Here is a 20446-nt window from a genome sequence, read left to right as displayed (position 1 = left end):
GGCGGCAGACACGGAGTCGGGCCGCGGCGGGCCCGGGAAGCGAAACGCACCGGGGCGCGGCCCCAGGGGACGGGCGGACGGACGGAGCGGACAAGTGGAAAGGACGGACGGACAGAGAGAGGACAGGACGAGCGAGGAGGCAGCGGCACACGGCCGGCGCCGCCCGCGGACGGGCGACGCCGCCTGGAAGCCGGCAAGCGGGAGAGGAGGGCCGTAGAGCCACCGCCAGGGGCCCGCGCCAGAAACCCAGACGCGAGTCGGCCGCCGGGGTGCGACACGGGGTCTCACCGCCACAGGCCCTCCGGCACGGGGGCGGTCCCGCGGCACCCACGGCGCCGACTGGCACTCTCTCTCCTCGGCACCCCCACGGCACCCCTCACGGGGGCTCAGGGCCACCCTCGCCCGACACCGCAGAGCCTCAGAACGGCCCACCGCAAGGCTCTCCCGCCGCACGGGCCGGCGCTGCCCTGCCCCGACGCACACCCAAAACAAAACGTTCGTGCCGTGCCGAAGCACCCCGCCTCCACCCCCCCGTCGGGTCCGACGACGCCTCACCCGGGGCCGCCTCCAGGGGAGGGACAGCACCCACACGCGGTGAGGCCACGTACTGGTCCCAGGACGGGGCGGTGGGTCGGTGGTGGAAAAGCTCGGCGCGGGTGGCCATCGGTCCGGGCAGGGGAGGGCCGGCGACGACGAGGAGGGGCCGCTCGCGCACAAGAGCGACGGCCGCAGGGGTCGGGGGTGTGGGCGGGCACCAGCCCAGGGAAGGGGAAATCCCGAGACACGACCGGGCCGCCGGGGAAACAAGCGCAGGATCCCACCACCCCCACACGTGGGGGCGGCCCCGCGACGCCCAGGACGCCGGCCGGCCTCAGCCAACCCTCGGCGGTTCCTCCCACACCCCGGCCCCGCCGCCGGGACTCGCGCGCAGCAGGCTAACCCCCACTCCAGAGGGTAGCCCCTTCCGCTCGCTCACTCGTCCGTCTGTCTGTCCGGTCTGTCCGTCCACCACCCACATCATCCTGCTTCGTCTGGCTCGCCCCCAGGCCTCGCGGCCCGGGGAAACGCTCCCGAGCGAGGCGGCCCGACCCGTAGCCCACGCACCGCCACCGGTGGCTGCGGCTCGGGACCGGAACACGTGGGGTGGCTCCTCGCGGCGGGGAGACAACGGGGGGGCAAAGTCGGGGTGGACCGCCTTGCCCCTCCCCCCACGGCACGCACCGGGGAGGCAAAGCCCGCGCGCACGCACGCGCGCTCGCACGGCCCCGCGCCAGACGCCGGGCCCGGCCCGGCCCGGCAGAACCCTCCCCCGACTCGGAGGGGGGAGGCGCGGGCCACAGCAGGCAAAGAGCAGCACACGGCCCCGCCGCGGGGCCGGCGCAACCCACACGCCAAAGCGGCGGGGCCCTGCCCACACGCTGCGGCAGTCGCTTCCCCGTGGCGACTGCACGCTCTGGATGGAGGAGCGGCGGCTGGGGGTTGTCCGGTACCCCCCAAGGCTCCCCTCTCAGATCGCTAGAGAAGGCTTTCTCACCGAGGGCGCATCGCCCCCTACCCAGCGGGGGCCCCCTTCAGGCCTACGGAAGTCTGCCGAGGTGGACGTCAGCGCTCGGCTGGGCAGGAGGGGCCTGCGGTAGGGGTAAGCAGCGGGCCGAAAAGCGAGCGTTCGCGGTCGGGGCCGGGGAAAGCCCGTGCCGCCTCGCGAGGAGACGCACCCAAGGCCGCGTGGGGACGAGACAGGCGCCCGCCCCCACCGGCACATCACCCGGCCCCACCACGTCCGCTCCCACGCCCGGGCGCGAGCCCCGCAGAGGGGGGGACCCACCCGGCGTGCGCCCGGCCACGTCAGTCCCCCCCGTACAGGGTGAGGACGACGACCAGGAGGCGGCCCCGGCCCCAACCGAGGGTGGGGAGCGGGGCCACGCCTCGCTTACCGTCTCGACCCCTCCCCCACTGCTCAAGAGAGTGGCTCGGCACACACGACCACCGCAGGGGTTACCCGAGAGGACACGCTGGGGACGGGAAGCGATGCCACCGCTCGGCCTCGGGCACCTGAGGGACAACCTGGAGCGCTCCAGGGGCACCACAGAGGGCCAAGGCGAGACACGCTCGCACCCCGGCGAGGGGATACGTGGCGTGGCGGCGGGGGCAGCCCTCCCCCACCGCGGGGGAGGGCCGCTCGCGAGACAAGACGCCGAGCAGGCGAGGAGGCGAGAGGTGTCTGCCGCGTCACAAGACCCCGGCCCCGCCGACACCACGAGGCACGGGAGACCGAGGTCGGGCCGGAGTCCGCACCCCTTCCTTGCCCCCGCCACCCACGGGCGGTGGAGGAGAGGCGAGGGGCCCGCAGGCAGAACGAGAAGAGAGGCCACGTTCACCATGAACGTCCCGTCCCTCGTCTGGCGCGGCTTAGGCCCGGCCCGGGAGAGCATGACGTCACCACATCGGTCAGGTGAGCGAGCGAGCGAGCGAGCCATGGGGCAGGGAAGCCCCAGAGCCAGAAGGGAGGGCCCGGCGAGGACAACCACCAGAGGGGGGCCTGCTTCAGCCTCGCCAGGCGCCACCCACTCCTCGTTCCTCTACGAGGAGAGTGGCCAACGACCCCAGGCGGAGAATGCCTGACACGCGGCACGGAGCCTGGGAGGGTGGGGTCGTGCCGGCCACCACCGGGTGCCTGCGGCAGGGAGCGCACGGGGTAAAAGACCCACGCCGCCACCTCACCCCACCGCCCTCGGGCCACCAGAGACCGGAGGCGGCACCACGGGCCACGTCAGCCGGACGCACACACGAGAGCCGGCGCGCAGGCCCGAGCGGGCGGCTCAAGTGTCAGAAGCAGAGTCAGCTTCTACCAGGCCAGGGCTCACGCAGAGACAAAGCCCAAGAGCCCCACACGCGTCCGGAGACCCAACACTCGGTGACAGACACCGAGAAAGACCGTGTCAGCACCTATCTGCTGGCAGAAAATGCCCAACACGAAAGGAAAAATGACAGCGCCCGGAAACGGGTCGGGTCCACGATTTGCAGGGGGGGCCCCGGGACCTCGGTCCGGCCACCTGCCCCCAGCCCTACCCCCATAAATGGCAGCCCCGAAGCTCTCGGGGGCCATCTGATCGACCGGGGGGGGGAGGGGGAGGGGGAGGGGTTGAGGAGGAGCAGTGGGAATGGGAATGGGAAGGGGAAGGGGAAGGGGAAGGGGAAGGGGAAGGGGAAGGGGAAGGGGAAGGGACGAGAGGGAGACGGGATCGGGCCGGGGACGCCCTGCCCGTTTCTCGCCCGCGTGGCCGGGGACTCGGGGAGATGCCACAGAGGCGCCTCCGAGGAGAGGGCCCCCCACGAGGGACCGCTCCCGAGCACCGGGCCGGGGAAAGCCTGCCTCCCCCACATCCCTCGCAGGACGCCCCCGTGCCGGTCCCCGAGTCCGGATGAAGTCTCGGTCCCTCAAATGCCACCGGAACCCACGCGGGCAGGCTTACGGGCCGGGGGGCGCCCTCCCTGGCCTCCCGCGCCAACAGGGGCCGGCCCAGCCACGTCTCCGGGTCCATCGGGACTCAGAAAACATTTCATCCAAGGAGGCGCCTCCGACGACCGGGAACCCCAGCGCGCCCGTCCCCGGCCTCACCGCACTGGGCCCGGGCCGCTCCTCGCCTCGGGAGCAGTCGTCCAAGGGACACAGACGAGGGCCGGACCACCTAGCCGCCGGCGGCCCGGGCGCGGGACACCCCGTCCCTTTCCCCCGCGGCGGCACGGCGCAGGCCGTGTCCGATCGGCTCGGGTCGGTCCCCGCGGCTGCAGGGGCACAGGCGGATGCTGGTCGACCAGGCCAGGCCACACGGCTTCCCCCTACACACGAGATCCCGGGAGCGCGGCGACAGTCACCCCCTCATCAGCCTGCGAGTCCAATCTGCGCCGAGAGCAGGACGCGCCCGCGGCTCAGCGCCACGGGGACTGTCACCGCCGGTGTCGCCAGCCTCCCCGAAGTCTGCCTCGGGCCCCGCCGCCGAGCCCCATCCCTTGCCGAGGTCGCCGACGCTCGGGAGAAGAGGGACGATCTCAAGAGCGGCAGCCAGATGGCGCCCGACAGCCGTCGCCAACGTCCCCGGAACCGATCCCGACCGCCGGCCGCCCAAACGCCCGAGACCGTCCCGGGCTGAGGCGCCGGGCGGCCGGCCGGCGCGACCCCGTGGCGTCCGCCTCGGAGCCCGCTCACCCTCGTCACGGCACGGCACGGCACGGCGGCATGAGGCGACGCGACGCGACGCGACCCACCCCGGCAGCAGATCAGGGCGGGGAGGACGGAGGGAGCCGGGGTTTGGCAAGACACGGCCGGCCGGGCGGGCGGCTGCCGCGAAGGGGACGCGCTCCCCACGCGATTCCCCGGGCGGGGGAGATCACACGGACACGCCGGCGGGTGGCCCAGAGCGACCAGGACGAGATCCCGGGTTCCCGGCGGCGGGGGGGGGGGGGGTGGGAAGGGGAGGAGGGAAACAGGGAGGGAAGGCGGGGGCTGGCAAACCGAAACCAGGCGAGCGCTCCGAGAACAACGCAGGAATCGGCTTTGGAGTCCGTCCTCTCGAATGCAGGAGGTCTTTTGAAAGCAGACAGGCAAAGCCCAGAAGCTAGAAAAGAAAGGATGAAGACCGTCAACCCCATCGAAGTGGAAAGAAAAATCGATCTTGGCACAGATCGCGACAAAGCCCAAAGACAACAAATGGGCGCGTGGGGAAAACGCACTCGCGGTCGGTCGTGAGAACACGGACGTCAGCACGGCTGACCACAACCACAGGGAGGAGGAGGAAAAACAAAAAAATGCGGGCGGCGGTTGGGGGGGGGGGGGCGAGTCGATAGCCACCCGCTCGGTAAATCGAGGTTCAGTGCATCTACACAGAACAACACTGTGCATGGGCATCCGCGTGTCTGTGTGTGCATGTGTGCCCGTGTCTGTGTCTGTGTGTGTGTGTCGGTGTGTGTGTTTGACACACAGTCACACGTGGACAAGGAAACTGTAGCCCCATGTGGAAAAAAAAAAAAAAACATGAAAACAAACGACAAAACCCACCACCAAAGGGAAATCAAGTTGTAGAACTTACTCTGGGGTTTTAACAAAAAACAACAACAACAACAAACAAACAAACAAACAAACAAACAAAAATGTAGAAAAAGCACCACCACAGCCCATCAGGGGTTCCTCTCCTAAACAGTCCAAGAACTCGGTCAACTCCACCTCCTAGAAGCCAACAAACCAATGATGAAACACGGGCAGGAGACCCAAACTGACTTTTTCAGTTTAAAAGAAAAAAAAAATTATTTTGTATCCAAATGGGGAAGGGGCGGGGGCGGGGGAGGATGGTGTGTAGAACTCAGCGGCAGAGTGCCTGTCCAGCACGCGCAAGGTCCAGGGTTCGATCTTCAGGACCTCCGTTCAAGTAAATAAGGAAGTCGGTGAGTCAGGCAATCACTAAGTCAGGCAACAAACCAGCAAAAGAAACGAATTACCTCCCCTCCCCGAATAAGCAAACAACAACCAAAAACAACAACAGCAACAAGAACAACAACAACAAAAAAAAGCCTAAATAAATAAATACATGTAAATAAGTAAGCAAGTAAATACATAAATAAGTAAACAAAAACAATTAAAAAAGGGGGAAAACGCACGCATTTCTGTTTTTAAGAGATATCCAGACAGGCCCAGAACCTGGAATCACGACAGCAAGTTCCAAAAACAAGCAGAAAGTGCCTGCTTCTGACGGAACATGTGATAGAGACCACCGTTCGATGGGGCCGGGTGGGCGGGCTGGCGGGCGGACACAGAGCTATGGACTCATACCTGACAGAATCCGCTCTCCGACAGAAGACAGAAGGCAACACGGAACAGGGGTTGGCGGTGGGGGCGAGGGGGAGAGGGCAAAACGGAGGTGGAGGAAAGCCATTAGGGAATACAGGACAGAAGTCCCTCAAAACATCCCACAGGAAACTCCTGGAAGACCCGGCAGTTCCACTAAGGGCCCGCGGATGGACGAATGGACAGTGTCACGTGGTCTGGAGAGACCTACACCTTGAGGGGATGATGTTAACCAAGTGACCTAAGTCCAAGAGGGATGTTGTCACTTCGAGGCAGAATCCCCAAGACAATACGCAGGAACATATGCAAGGAAGCTGAAACAGGCTCATGGATACCAAGAAGGAACAATGAGTGCAATGGGTGAGGGAGAGGAATAAGTACAAGCTTCCAGTTATCTCCAATTATTAAATACATTAATCACGGGTTGTCATGGACAGCAGGGCGAGTCGAGTCAATCCATACTATTGTCATGACGCTGTCCGGTGACGGATCCGTAACCAGACTCATCGCGGTGATCATCGTGGAACATGGAAGAATCCCGAATCGCTATGTTGGACACGTGAAAACTGACATCCTATTGTCAGGTCAATTATGAGAGAGAGTAGGGGAGAGAGAGAGAGAGAGAGAGAGAGAGAGAGAGAGAGAGGGAGGGAGGGAGGGAGGGAGGGAGGGAGAGAGAGAGAGAGAGAGAGAAAATTCTCACTGTCTTCCCAAAAAAAAAAAAAGAGTTCAAAAAGAGTTCAGTGAGATAAAGAGTGGATGTAGGTGAGGGCAATAGGTGGAGGAGCTGAAAACCACGACGGCGACACATGTGCAGCATCCCACACGGTGGCAGTGTGGTCCTATGCATGCTCAGCCGTCTCCTAGCCACCTCCAAGTTGACATCCAGGGTCATCCTTTTAGGTTTCGTGGCTGCACTTTCGTCTGTCTCGGGCAATACTCTCTCTTGATTTTCCATGGGGGAAGGGAGGTGGGGTGGCCGGGCGGGCCACACCACGACACACCGCGTCGCGCGTGACCTGGATAACAGATACACACCCGTCCACCACCCACGGGCTCCGAAATCTGTCACTGGTCACGACGCACACTTCCTCGGTCCTTTACGGAGCGATGGCGGACCGAACAGGCAGCGGCCAACTTTGCCGTGCACACAATGACACTTCATCCCTCGTGGAAACAAACTGATGACGAGACAGCATGGTCAGGGGGCGGGTGTCCTTTCAGGAAGACACAGTCATTGAAAGTCCTGCGCACGGGAACTGGGCCAAGGGAGATCTCCATCACCCTACCCAACCCCGATCCAAATTCTCATTCGGGCAGCTAAGGGTCAAGGTCAAAGTTTCTTTCTTCCCGGGGCGGGGGCGGGGGGGGATCCTTTTGGGCCTCGATGGTTGTTCAGCTGGAGAGATCACCCTTGGGCTGCACATACATTTCGGGGTGGTCCATAGGGCTCCACGACAGTCCCGCCACCAGGCAGATGGTTCCACCTGATGAAACCGGTCTGGTCTTTCGTTCCAGGAAGACAAAGGTCCGTGGCCGAAGCCAACGAGAAACCCCGGGTGTGAGTCCGGAGCGCCACCACTCTGGAAGATGTCAAGGCGTCGGGCTCGAAGAGGCTCGGGCGGCCTGAAAAACGCATGCGGGTTCAGGTCCACTTTCCAAGCGGCCTCCACAGCAATGGGCAGGAGGAGGGTCTCGAGAGGGGACACGGCAGTGATCTCTCTCCAGCAGATGTCCAGCTGCTCAGTCCGGCTCGGCGGGGCTTCAGGGAAAGGGCGGCTTTGGTTCTCGAGGATGCCAAGTCCAAAGCGGGAGAACCATGGGCAACGGGAGTCGGAAGAGCGTTGGCCAACTATCGGAGAAAACTCGAAGCACGCGTGACGTGGCCCAGCGTATCAGTGGAAGGCAGGGCGGGGTGGGGAGGGGGAGGGTGGCGGGAAGCACGCAAAGATGATGACACAGAACCGCATTCTCATCTCTATCACGCTGTACGAGAGTTTCCACTGAGACATGCTCCCCTTCCCCTGGTCTCTCCAAGGACGCGCATTTCTACCAAAAATCACCCCCATTCAGACTTGTCAGCTGGCCAGATCAGCATGCTTCCACGAAATTCGGCCTGAAGATGGACAGAAGTCCATTAAGCATAGCCATCGCCCCTAGAGGCTCTCGGACACCCGCTCTGCTGGAACGTTTCCTAAGGACGGCAGACGAAGATGGTCTCCACATGCTTTCCAGGAGACGTTCCTCAGAACGAGACCGTGACTATTCCGGAGACCGTGACTATTCCGAAGCAAGCCCGAATCGGTCACAGCAAATGTTCACGAGGAAGTCACGGTGAACCGTCTGGGACACAAGTGTTTCCCAACCGGTCCACGTACGGACACGATTTGGTCCTAGCCAGAAACAGACACTTTCTCCTCACAGCATCCTTTTGTTTTGTTTTGTTTTGTTTTGTTTTATTTTATTTTATTTTATTTTATTTTACTTGTATGTATATATGTATGTATGCACATACGTATGTATGTACGTATGTACGTACGTACGTATGTAAGTAAGTAAGTATGTGTGTATTCCGGTCTGTCTGTCTGTCTGTCTGTCTGTCGGTCCATCCGTCCTCCGAAGGTATACCAGTCATGTCGGCCAACACACTGACAGATCTCGAGTCTTTCCTATCAGAAGGATATCAAAGCACGTCCCCTTCGACTCATGGAGCCAGGAACGAACGCTTCCGTATCTCATCTTCTTTGGAAACGATCTAAACATTCCAGGGACGTCGCCAGACGCTCCAGTTGCAAGGGACCAAAAACTACGTGGAGGAGGCACCAATTTTTCAGAGACGGGCCGCCTCCCCCCTCCCCCAACACACACACTACCCCCCAGGACTGCTTGGGATGTGAACACTTCCTGAGACTTGAGACCGAGCCAGCCATCGCTCCCAGACTCTTTATTTTATTTTATTTTATTTTATTTTATTTTATTTTATTTTATTTTATTTTTCTGGCTGACACATTTCATGACAGAGGTAACCCACAGGAACTTCAAGGATTCGGGGTAAACCTAGGGAGGCAAAAAGTTTCACCTCGAACGCTGCTCATCACAATCAAGACATGGCTCTTTTCACGAGACCAATCCCTTGACATTTGGTTTTCTGGATGGAAGGATCTGTCCCAGATCATGTCAACCTGAAGGAAAACATTTGGGTTCCTTCCTGTTCGCATTCCCTGCCTGCATGTTCCCTTGAAAACCAGTTCCATAGAGCTCTTTCGTGAATGAACTCTGGCAAGTGTATATGGAGGGAGAAACACGTCAGGCCTACAAGCCGGGGACGTACACACGTGCCTACATGCATACATGGGACTGGGCCCTTTCCAGATCCTTGGATGGCAGTACCATAGAAATGAGGATGGCTTCCACAAGACTCTCAGGCAAGCCAAGCTCTGTTGCGAAAGCGATAGCTTGTGCACAAAGGAGAAGGTGGCATGACGGGAGGGGGGGAAGGGGAGCACCAGCTCCCTGAGCAGCAGGGGCCACTTGCTTTTCTACCTAAAGGAAGGGCTTTGTCTCAGGATCACTGATCACTTCCACAAATCATCCAATATCTTGGCTCGGCCGCAGGCGCCTCCAGGGTGCAGAGCCATCGCCCCAGGCTCTGTGGGGAATAGAGAAGACTTCCGTGAGGGGAAAGAAATGCATGAGAATTTTCTGCAAGAAAGCTCAGGAACACATAATGTGAACATGGAGAGTTGAGCTTCCTGTCTTGTGACAACTAGGTCTGCTGGGTCATGTCACAGAGAGCAAGCGAATCCTTTATTCCCCTGAGCCTTTTTCTTTCTCTTTCTCTTTCTTTGTTCTTTTTTCCCTTTAGAGTGTGTGTGTGTGTGTGTGTGTGTGTGCGCGCGCGCGCGCGCGCGCGTGTGTGTGTGTCTGTCTGTCTGTCTGTGTGTGTCTGTGTATGTCTCTGAAACTCAGGTAATGCCCTGTCTCATACAGACGAGACCAGCAGATCGACATGACCAGAGACTTTGTAGCTTTCATTTAAAAACTATAGGTCACTCATGAGTCGGGTAGGACGGGTGCTGCGTCCAGCGCAGTTCGGGACCGTGTCTGAGGACGGGCGACGCAAGAATTAAGAAACAAAGAGACAAAGTAAAGAGCAAAAATGGGACCAGGGGACTCAAGGTCTCGTGGATCTAGAGTGCCAAAAGCCTGGTCGACAGCCTGTTTATTGGGAGTCTACGGCTCAGGGGGGGAAAAAAAAAAAAAAGATATGCGATCAAAGAGGTGGGGCTTTAGATATTTCATACCAGAAGCACGAAGTTCTGCTTGCTGGCTAACTGATTCATTTCAGGCAACCCTTCCAGGAACAATCACCCTCCTCCGGGGATGCAAAATTTCTAAGCGTATATCCTGTGATTGCCTCTGGGACATCTCGAGATAGCAAATATTTCCCCGGGGTTAAACCGCATGCTTTCCTGCCAGAACCAAGTTCTGTTAATGGCTGATCTGGCTTCCCATGACCGTCCATTGTTTTACCCTAAGGAAATATCTGCCATCCTTTGTGCCCTCACGGTCAATCTCAGGATTGCCCCTCACACAATTTCTTTAGCATCATGCATGTTCTAGGTCATCTACTGTGTAAAACATGAAAACAAAGCAAGCGTGTGCATTTTTAAGCAAGTTAAGTGTGAATGTAAGATTTTAAGCTCATGGAAATGTTGGTGCAGCTTGGTTTCTAGTTGCTTGTTTTCCAGCAGCTTGTTTCCCAGCAGACGCGTAGGACACTAGAGAACCCACTCACTTAGAAAGAACCGATGGGACGGGTAAGGTTTTTCGGCTCGGAGGGTGAAAGCTTTTAAACTCTGCGTGGAAAAAAAGACGTTTCAGATGTATATTTCTCCTTAAGAAGGCTGCGAATTAGAGTTTCGACGAGGGAGCCCTCGCAGCAGTGTGCACGTTTAAAAAGGCCTCCGCGTGCCCCCCCCCCCCTTTTTTTGTTTCTTCCATTTGGTTTCAGGTTCTACCTGATTCAGCCCCCTGGCCTCAGTCTCAGGCCATTGTGAGCTATGTAGACGTTTCTGACGTTGTCGAGACGGACAAGATAAGGACGGTTCCCCCAGAGAACAGGGCCGCTGCTTCTATGAGATCAAAAAGCTGACCTGCTCATCCAGCTCTATGTTTAGGAATTTGCTCCTTTCTGGGAAAGCGTAGAGCTCTGCGGTAGAGTGCGTGCTCAGCATGCACAAGGCCTTGGGCTCAGTCCCCACTACCACCACTGAAAACGTAGAATAAATCTAAATAATTACTTAAAACGTAGATAAAGACACCTAACGACCCGTCCCCCCTTCAAAAAGATAAAAACTTTTTGTTAAAAAAAAAATTTGTTTTTTAAATTAAAAAGACAGGAGGAGGAAGAGGACGAGGACGAGGATGAGGAGGAGAAATTAGCTTCTTTCCAACAAGGAGATTTCCAGGTCAAATGGAGAGCCAAATATTTCTATGTTCTAAGACTTCAGCTTTCCACGTATCCTGGTGTCAAAACGTCTGCACGGGTAAAGATTGTTCATCATTCTGTGCCTATGCACTTCCTGCATTTTGGAGTGTTCATCTGTCCTTTCTCTTAGGAATAGATGATCATCATAAACAGCAGTTCTGTTGATTAAACCCCCTTTTAAAATATCGTTGTTTCATGTTCACTAAAGTTACCTAATAATCACTTCACAATCTATGGAAGTCAAATCATTGTGCTGTACACCTGAAACTGATAGAGGGCTGTATGTCAAACCTATATCAATAAAACTGAAAAAAGAAAAGAAGAAGAAGAAGAAAAGAAAAGTCGGCTCGGGGCATCCGATAAAGGCCCTCTTTCTGAGCGCACAAGTCAACCTCGGGCCGATTCACCCTGACCCTGAAGAAGGGCAAAAATCACCCTCCACTCTATCTCCCGTTAGGTCCCGGACACTAGCCAGAGTTCCCCCTCCCTCAACCCCCACCCCGTTCTTGCGTCACACTGTGTGGGCTCAGGCACACAACCTATCGGTTTCCTTGAGCGTGTGGAATGAATATCGCCCGAAGGGAATTTCCTCTGTTGTCGTTTAAATAAGCTGACGTGTTAATCAGTGCTACGGAGGGACACATTCCCTTTGACCTGATCAACCAGAATGACATCCCAGGACCCAGGAATGTACAATATCATGGATTGGAAAGTATCTTAGAATTCAGAAATCATGGTGATGTGGGTCTGATGACCTAGCTGGCTCCATACAAACCAAGAGATGAAGGTGCCCAACGTTTTCACTCGATGCTGCCTAAGTTCTTGACAGTCACTTTAAAAAAGGAAAAGGAAAATTTGGATGGCACGCTTAGTTTTGATAATGCCCTCTGACTGCATGGTGAAACGCAAGGAAAAGCCGTGACGCTCGCCCACGGTATAGAGAGAAACGCAGAACCGTGTTTCTGGTAGCCTTCTTCACCGCTGCGCCAAGGCGGGAGCGACGGCTACCTCATGCAAAGGAGGAGAGGACGGGTTTCTCGGCCCCGTCACACAATGCCAGGCAGAAGAAACCTTCTCTGATGAGACATAAGCGTGTCAAAGCGCATCCCTGCGTCGAAGGCTTCGGTTTCCCGGGGAAGGGGGTCGAGCCGAGGGACCCAGGACCCCACGTCAGTCAGTCAGTCTTTCACTGGATTCACTGGCCTCGCTCTTACCCCTCAGCAATGGCCGCTCAGATTGCTCACGGGGGTCTTTACCTTCTGGCTTTAGGAAGGACTTTAAACTTCGGCTGAGGGGCAGACACCCAGAAGGGTTCTTTCAGTTCACCCCATCTTAGGGAATGCCATACCCAACACGTTGGTTTTCATCCCATCGTGGGCCTACCTACCGGAGAGTTTTGCTGCTTAAAAGTCCCCTGTGCTCCACCTATTCATCAACAACCCCCCCCCCGCCACAACACACACACACACACACACACACACACACACACACACACACACGCACGCGCGCACACTCACACACACACACACACACACACACACACACACACACACACACAGAGAGAGAGAGAGAGAGAGAGAGAGAGAGAGAGAGAGAGAGAGAAAGAGAGAGAGAGAGACACAACCTTCACCCCCGCACACACACAACCCCACTCATCTTTTCACCCTCTCTGGGCTTTTGCCCTTTTGAGAATGAACGTCATCCAGAGCCGGTACCCTACAGGATGCCACCTTTTCAGATTGGCTCCTTTCAGGGAGTCATGTGCACGCAGAAACTGCCCCGCCTGTCTCCCACAGGTCTCTCGGCTCCACGGGCCCCTGGTTTCCTTTTTAGAGCCAAATCACATGCCGTGGCACGGACCTAGCCCGGGCTACGTGTCCCTTCACCTCTTGAAGGACGCGTCTGTCTCGGTCGCCTCCACGGTTCCGGCGGTGATGAAGCAAGCCCCTCCACCCCCCACCCCCACCCCGCCCGCCATCCAGGTCCGTCCGTCCGCGTTCAGGTTTCCGCGTGGACGGAGCCCCGAGGGCTAGGCCTCAGGGTGAGGGTGGTATGGCGGGTGGCGGGTGGCACACTGAAGGGTCCGAAATCCGGAGAATGCCGGCAAGGAAGGTCGCCAGGTCAAAGCCTTCCTTCCCTCCCTCCGTCTCCTTAGGGTGGATGGCTGGGCCCATGAATTCAGAGAGGACACGAGACACATGGTGTGAACCGAGATTCCCAAGCCAGGAGACCTGGTGGAGGGTAAAGAAACGAGCTTATTGGGGGGGGGGCCGGGGGGGGATGGGGGGGTTCTTAGGACTGCAGCCCAGGAGACACAGATGCAAGAAAGAAGCACTGGAAGTGTGTGTCACCAGACTACCCCACGGGGCAAGTGGAGAAGGGGAAACGAAAGAAAACACCACAAGAGCAAGGCGGGAACTTTGAAACGACAAGGCTGCAGCTAGCAGCTGCTGGCAGATTTGTTTTTGAAACCGGTTGGTGGCGCCCTTGAGCTTGATACAGTTCTGACCACTCATGCCCCCCCTCCCCCCATGGATGCCGGTGTCGGGACCCAGGGGAGGCCACCCCAAACATGTATGTGCCTCCGTGGCACACGGATAGGTTAGAAATGAGAGTGACCGAAGAAGCCGAGGGGCCGGCCAGCAGACGCAAGAGGGACCGGACCCTCAGACTCTTCTTTCTGTCTCCCTGAAAGCGGGAAATCAATCACTTCCGTGGAGGGTGCCCTCCCTGCATCTGGACTTAGGAAATCACCCTGATCTCCCACTGAGAGCCTTCAGGCCCCGGAAGCCTAGAGAAAACCAACCAACCTCGTGACTTCTTTCAGGGGCTTCCCCCCCAAAACCCAAACTCCGTCTCGATTCTTCACAGACGGGTCACCCAAAACCAAAGTCTCTCAGCCCGGTCCATTTCGCACAAAGGGCTGATTTCTTGTCCTAAAACGGAGAAAAGCTGCCTGCTTCGGGGACACATGAGTGCTTGAATGAAAGACAGGAGGTTCCCTGTCGCTCCTGCTCAACGATCCGTCTGGGGTCCATTTTTGGATCAGTCCAGCCCAGAGGACTCAAGATGTGTAGAGGGAGGGGACAACGTGCCCCTCCCCGAAACAAGACTATGTCTGTAACCAAGTTCCTCCCACTGGCCGTCCAGCTCCATTTTGGATGACTGAATCCTGGTTCACCTCATTTGGCTGTTTTGTTTTGTTTCGTTGTGTTTGTTCTTGTTTTTGTTTTTTGATTAATAGACTTCATTTCCTAGAGCAGTTTCAGGCTCACAGCAGAATTGAGCAGAAAATACAGAGAGTTCTCACACAGCCCTCCCCACCCACACATATATCCTCCCCTCCCCTCAACATCCCTCATCAGTGTGGCCTATTTGGTCAAACTGATGGTCCGACATGGACACGCTATTATCAATCAAAGTCCATAGTTTACATGACGGTTCACTCTTGATGTCGTACGTTCTATGGGTTTTGACAAATGCATAATGACATGTAGCCACCACTATGGTATCCGACGGAATAATTTCATCGCCTTAAAAAAATCCCACACGCTGTATCTGTTCATTCCTCCTTCCCTCCCTCTCCCCAAACCCCTGGATACCACGATCTTTTTATTGTTTCTAGAGCTTTGCCTTTTCCAGGATGTCCTTTGGTTGGAATTGTCCAGTTGGTAACATTTTCAGACCGGTTTCTTTGATTTAGTAAGATGTCTTCTAAGTTTCTTCCATGTCTTTCATGGCTTGATAGCTAATTTCCTTGTCTTTCTTTCTTTTTTATTCATGTATTTATTTTTTAATTTTTTACTGCACACATATTTTTTAATTTACATATATGTACTGTTCATTGTTTCCAGGAAGGTTTAGCGCTTTAGCTTTTTAAACTTACATAGTTATCAAAGGAATAAAGCCAACCGCAAAATAAGGATGAATTCAAAAAGATACACACACCCTGCTATTAACAGCAACATCATTTATAATGGCCAAGATACGGAAGCATCCTAAGTGCACATCAATATTTGAATAGATAAAAAGAGGGGACACACACACACACACACACACACACACACACACACACACACACACATATACACACACGGAATGGAATACAATTCACCCGTAAGAAAGAAGGATATTTTGCCATTTGTGGCCTTTCCTTTCCTTTTTTTTTTTTTTTTTTTTTCCCCTCCTCCACTTTAAAAACCAGAATTTTATAACTGGGATAAACACTTCCATTGCGTCAAAAACAGTAAAATGCCTAGAAATAAACTTAATCGAGGAGGTTACCTATACTCCAGAATCTGAAATGACACAAAGAAATGGAAAGCTGTCTTGTGCTCTTGCATTGGCAGAATCAATACTATCAAAATGGCCACACTACCCAAAGCAATCCGCAGGTTCCGTGCAACCCCTGTCAAAATACTCACGACATTCCTCACAGAACTAGAACAAACAATTTCAAAATGTATAAGGAACAATGGAAGACCCTAAACAGGCAAAGCCATCTTTTGTAGGTCTCCTCTCTCTCTCTCTCTCCCTCTCTCTCTCTCTCTTTCTCTCTCTCTCCCCACTCCCTCCCTCCCTTTCTCTGTCATGTTTTTGTTCTCTTTTCTTAGGGTTTGATGACTTGAGACGATCCTTTAACATTCCTTGTAAAGCCGGCTTGATGGTGCTGAAATCTTGTAGCTTTCGTTTATCTGTGAAGCTTTTGATTTCTCCCTCAAATCTGAACGAGAGCCTTGCTGAGTAGAGTATTCTTGGCTGTCACTTTTCCCCTTTCATCACTTTAAATATGTTGTGCCACCCACTTCTGGCCTGTAGAGTTTCTGCTGAAAAATCAGCTGATAACCTTACGGGAGTTCCCTTGTATGTTATTTGTTGCTTTTCTCTCGCTCATTTTAATATTTTCTCCTTACCCTTAATTTTGGTCAATTTGATGATGATGTGTCTCGGTGTGTTCCCGTATGGTACTCTCGGCACTTCCACCTCATTTGGTTATTTAAAGGATCTTCAGTCTGTTCAATTCATAGGAGAGAACTTCCACACGTATTTCTTCTCAGTTTTATGAAACAAAGAAGGACCCAGAAAACTGGCAAAACATAAATGCTCTTCTATTGGGTTGAGCAAAGACAGGCCCTGGCCGGGGAGGGGGGGGGGGGTGTAGATGTATGTTATGTCCTGATTCCAGGAAGGAAAGGGGCCGGGGTCAGCGTGCCCTTCTTTCTGGGGTATCTGTCTGTTCGCTTTCGGTGTTCGGCTGGTTTGGTTATTTCGGCTTTCTGTTTGGTTCCTTTCACAGATCCAGTGGCTCAAAGCAGCATTCTGATTTTCTTTTCTCCTGGGGTTTGGTTTTTGATAGGTAGAGGGACAGGGCCCACGCAGGGGTGGGGGTGGGGGTGGGGGTCACTGCGGCAGAGAAAGGGAGGCGGCTATGGTGAAATCATCGAGCTGAGGGGATTTCTACGAGAGGGACTCTCCGAAGTGAATGGGGTCCAAGGAGATCATCAGGGTTTCTGTGTGCTCGGTTGGTTTTGTTCGTGCGTGTGTTTGTTTTTTCTGGACGAGGCCAAAGAACTCCTCGGGTGGAGGTGCGTGTCCGAAGGGTCTGACAGGATGGGAGGATGCGGGGCGAGTCAGTCCATGTGCCCAGAAAGAGAGAGAACCTGTCATAGCTGAGACTCAGGCCTTTTTTGGACCTAGGCCCAGAGAGCAGTTCGGCTCCGAGCATTCACGGAGAAGTTCGTCGCCACCTCAGTCGTGTCCCCCACCCCCGCCCTCCCCCACGCCTCGGCCCCCAGTGAAGGAGGAATCATGAAGTGGCCGCACTTAGGCTAAGCCAATTTTGGGCTTTATGCTTACTGCTTGCTTTTAGAACGATCAGCAAACTCGACTGACCAGACACCGCTCCCAGCCCCAGGCCCACTGTTCAAAGCAGCTAAAGTTGTCGATTCTAACTGTTTGATTGGACCTTCCTCTGATCGTTCAAATTGACAATCATGTTTGACGTCTGAGTCTTTCCCCAGGAAGGGAGTCACGGGAGGATAAGCTCAGGAGAACGACCAGCCCCCTCCCACCCCCCCACCCCGAGTTCCTCCGTGGCGCTGGTGCCGCCAGGTGAGTCTGACCAGAGAAAGAAGGTCACGGGCTGATGACCTACTAGACCACCAGGAGGTCCCATGTTACCAGACACTCATCCAGATTTAGGAGGAAGTTTTATCAGAGACCCTTGTTGATCATGAGCACCTTTTATGCTCCCGCCTGTTGTGATTCCCTTTCATGCTCCAACCTGTTCGTCCACAGAAGCATGAAACCCCAACCCCAAGACGGGTTCACAGTTTGGAAGGCACTACTAGCCTGCTGTGAGTCCCCTTTGCCCAGCAAAGCAATCAAGCTGCCTCTTTTCTTCTAAACTCTAAGACCCTGTCTCTGGGTTATTTGGCTCGTCAGGGACGGGGTTGGGGGGGGCGATCTTTCGGCAACACCCGCACAAGTTTCCCTGAGTGGCAGGAACCAGCGTGGCCCTCAGGCCTCAGCCCCGCAGGCAGGCAGGCAGGCAGGCAGGCAGGCAGGCAGGCAGGCAGAGCTGGAGCGACCGTTGGTCCCGCCCCCGCCCGCGCACCCCCCCGCCCCCCGCCGCTGCTTCCGCCGCCGCCGCCGCCGCCGCCGCCGCCACTGCCGCCGCCGCCCAGGCCTCCTCCACCGATCGGTCCCAAATCGGGTCCTAAATCGACTGGACTGTCTCCTGGAAGCGGGGGCGGGGACGTCAGGAGGATCCATTCGGCAGGGCCTCGTTCAATCGCTTCATTCAAATGCAGAAAGCTCTGTGCTCAGGTCAGAGCCTTTGACTTGGCCTCCGGCTCCTCTCCGTTGAACGGCTTTTGTTTTTTGGTTTCAATTTCCCCACCCTTAGGCCACCCCGTCCCAACTGCACGGAGGGAGGCGGGAGGGAGGGGGAGAATCTCGCCTGGTCTCAGGCCAAAGGAGTCCCCTCCTTTTCCTAACCTGGGTAAACCCCACTAAACCGTTTGAGAATCATGGAAGGGCATGGAAGCAGACCTCTGACTTGATAGATTCCTCTGGGATGGGAGACTTTAAAAAAAAAAAAAATTCTTTTTCCCCTGCTTCCAGGGAGGCAGAAAGGAGGGACAGAGTGTTCCTCTTGCCTCGGGCAGTTCTTTCTTTGTTTGTTTCTTTCTTTTGTTAAATCATGCTTTTTTTTTTTTTTCCTTCCTTTTTTTTCCTTCCAGTTTTATTGAGACAGAGTTGACATACAGCAGTGTATACTTTGGGGGGCGGGCGGGGAGAGGAATTCGATTTTATGCATTTATTTTTGACCGGAGGTACTGGGGATTTAACCCAAGACCTTGTGCTTGCTTGCTAAGCACACACTCTACCACTGACCTATACCCTCCCCCTTGGCCACTTGTGAAGTCCCTTTCATTCAGCATAATCCATCGGGCACATTTTGGGGCAGCCTACTCTGGACCCCAACATTTCCCTATTCTGTAACTTCCCTGGAAGTTTTACACATTAAAAGCTGGGCTGTTGACTGTGCGTGTGCGTGTGCGTGTGCGTCCGTGCGTGCGTGCGTGCGGTCTGGGGGCAGGAGGGAGGGAATGGTTTCCTAGGGGGCCTGCGTTTCATGGACCCAGTTTCTTAGTTCTGAGAACAGGTCTGTTCAAGGAAACTGTTGCCGTTGTAGTATCTCGTCTCAGGAGGCGGTGGTGTCGATGGGCTTCTGAAGCTAGGCCTAGGGAGCAAGCAGTCAGGTATCGCCTAAGAGGCACTTGTGTGGACAACCAAAGTACAGCACAAAGGTGAATCGTCGGAGCAGATGAGAAACCAGATTCAGGGCCGGGAGTAGGGGGTCAGTCTGGTAGGAGATTTCCACACATCGGGGTCATCGAAACGGCTCGAGCAGTTTGAAATGCCTCTGATGATGTCCTGGGGTGTTCGGCTCAACTCTCTGAGCGGCTCCCCCGAAAACAGGCCCGAGGATGGTTTCCACAGGAGCTGTTGTGGCCATTTCTCTGACGTTTACCTCCCGTTGTCCAGCTTCAGTCTGCAAGGCTTCAGGAGACGGAGCGTTTTCGTACTCAATGATGCCAAGGCAAAAGGGTGAGAGAAAATGGGAAACATTCGTGGAGAGGGTCCTAGGCAGATAGTGGAGGCAACTAGAAGACCTTCAGTCTCCGGGCTGGCTTTCAGGTTGAGACAAAAACCCTAAGGAAAGCACTTGCTGCCACAGGACATAGACTAACATGGGAACCATCCAGAGAAGATCAGCACGGCCCCTGAACGTGGACGACACACGCCCATGCGTGAAGCGTTCCATAGTTTTAGTGAAGTCAGTCACCCAGGGAAAGACAGATATCCTATGCCATCACTTCTAGGTGGGATCTGAAAGTAAGTCAAGACACCCATCCATACATAAATAACTCCATTTTAAAAAGACTCCAAGGAACCTATTTACAAAACAGAAACAGACTGGACTCGCAGACATGGAAAAGAAACCGATGGTTAACACAGGGGACAGGGTAGGGTGGAGGAACGGGGTAAGGCGGAGGGATAAATCAGGAGTTTGGGATTAGCAGATATAAACCACCCTATACAAACTAGGTACACAAGTAGGTCCTACTGTCTAGCACAGGGAACTATGTTCAAAAGCTTGTAATAACCTATCCTGAAAAAGTATACGTGTGTGTGTGTGTGTGTGTGTGTGTGTGTGTGTGTGTGTGTGTGTGAATAAGTGAATCACTATGCCGTACGTCATAAATGAACACAACATTGTAAGTCAACTATACTTCCATTGACAGAGAGTTCCTACAATAAGCAGGCAGACAGACCGACAGACCGTCAGACAGACAGACAGGCAGGCAGACAGACAGACACACACACACACACACACACACACACACACACACACACACACACTGTCTGTCTGTCTGTCTGTCTGTCTGTCTCTCTCTCTCTCTCTCTCTCTCTCTTTCTCTGTCTGTCTGTCTATCTGTCTGTCTCTCTTCTAAGGGTGGAGAAGAGTTTGCTGAGCTATTTCGGGGGCCCTCTCATCCTAGTTCCTATCTCCAAGTTGGTTCAAAGTCCAAAAGGCCGTCAAGCAC

The 20446-nt window shown here is 55.4% G+C and overlaps 1 non-coding gene across 1 annotated transcript; it reads left to right on the top strand.

The window, feature by feature from the left end:
• The first annotated feature begins 19559 nt into the window (after positions 1–19559).
• Positions 19560–19668, top strand: LOC140694245 (U6 spliceosomal RNA). The gene has a single exon (XR_012069990.1). It is a non-coding gene; the product is annotated as a U6 spliceosomal RNA (small nuclear RNA).
• Positions 19669–20446: the final 778 nt, after the last annotated feature.

This window comes from Vicugna pacos, unplaced genomic scaffold, assembly GCF_048564905.1.
Source record: "Vicugna pacos unplaced genomic scaffold, VicPac4 scaffold_20, whole genome shotgun sequence".
In the NCBI taxonomy this organism is placed as follows: Eukaryota; Metazoa; Chordata; class Mammalia; order Artiodactyla; family Camelidae; genus Vicugna; species Vicugna pacos.
This window is presented reverse-complemented; position numbering and strand designations above follow the sequence as displayed.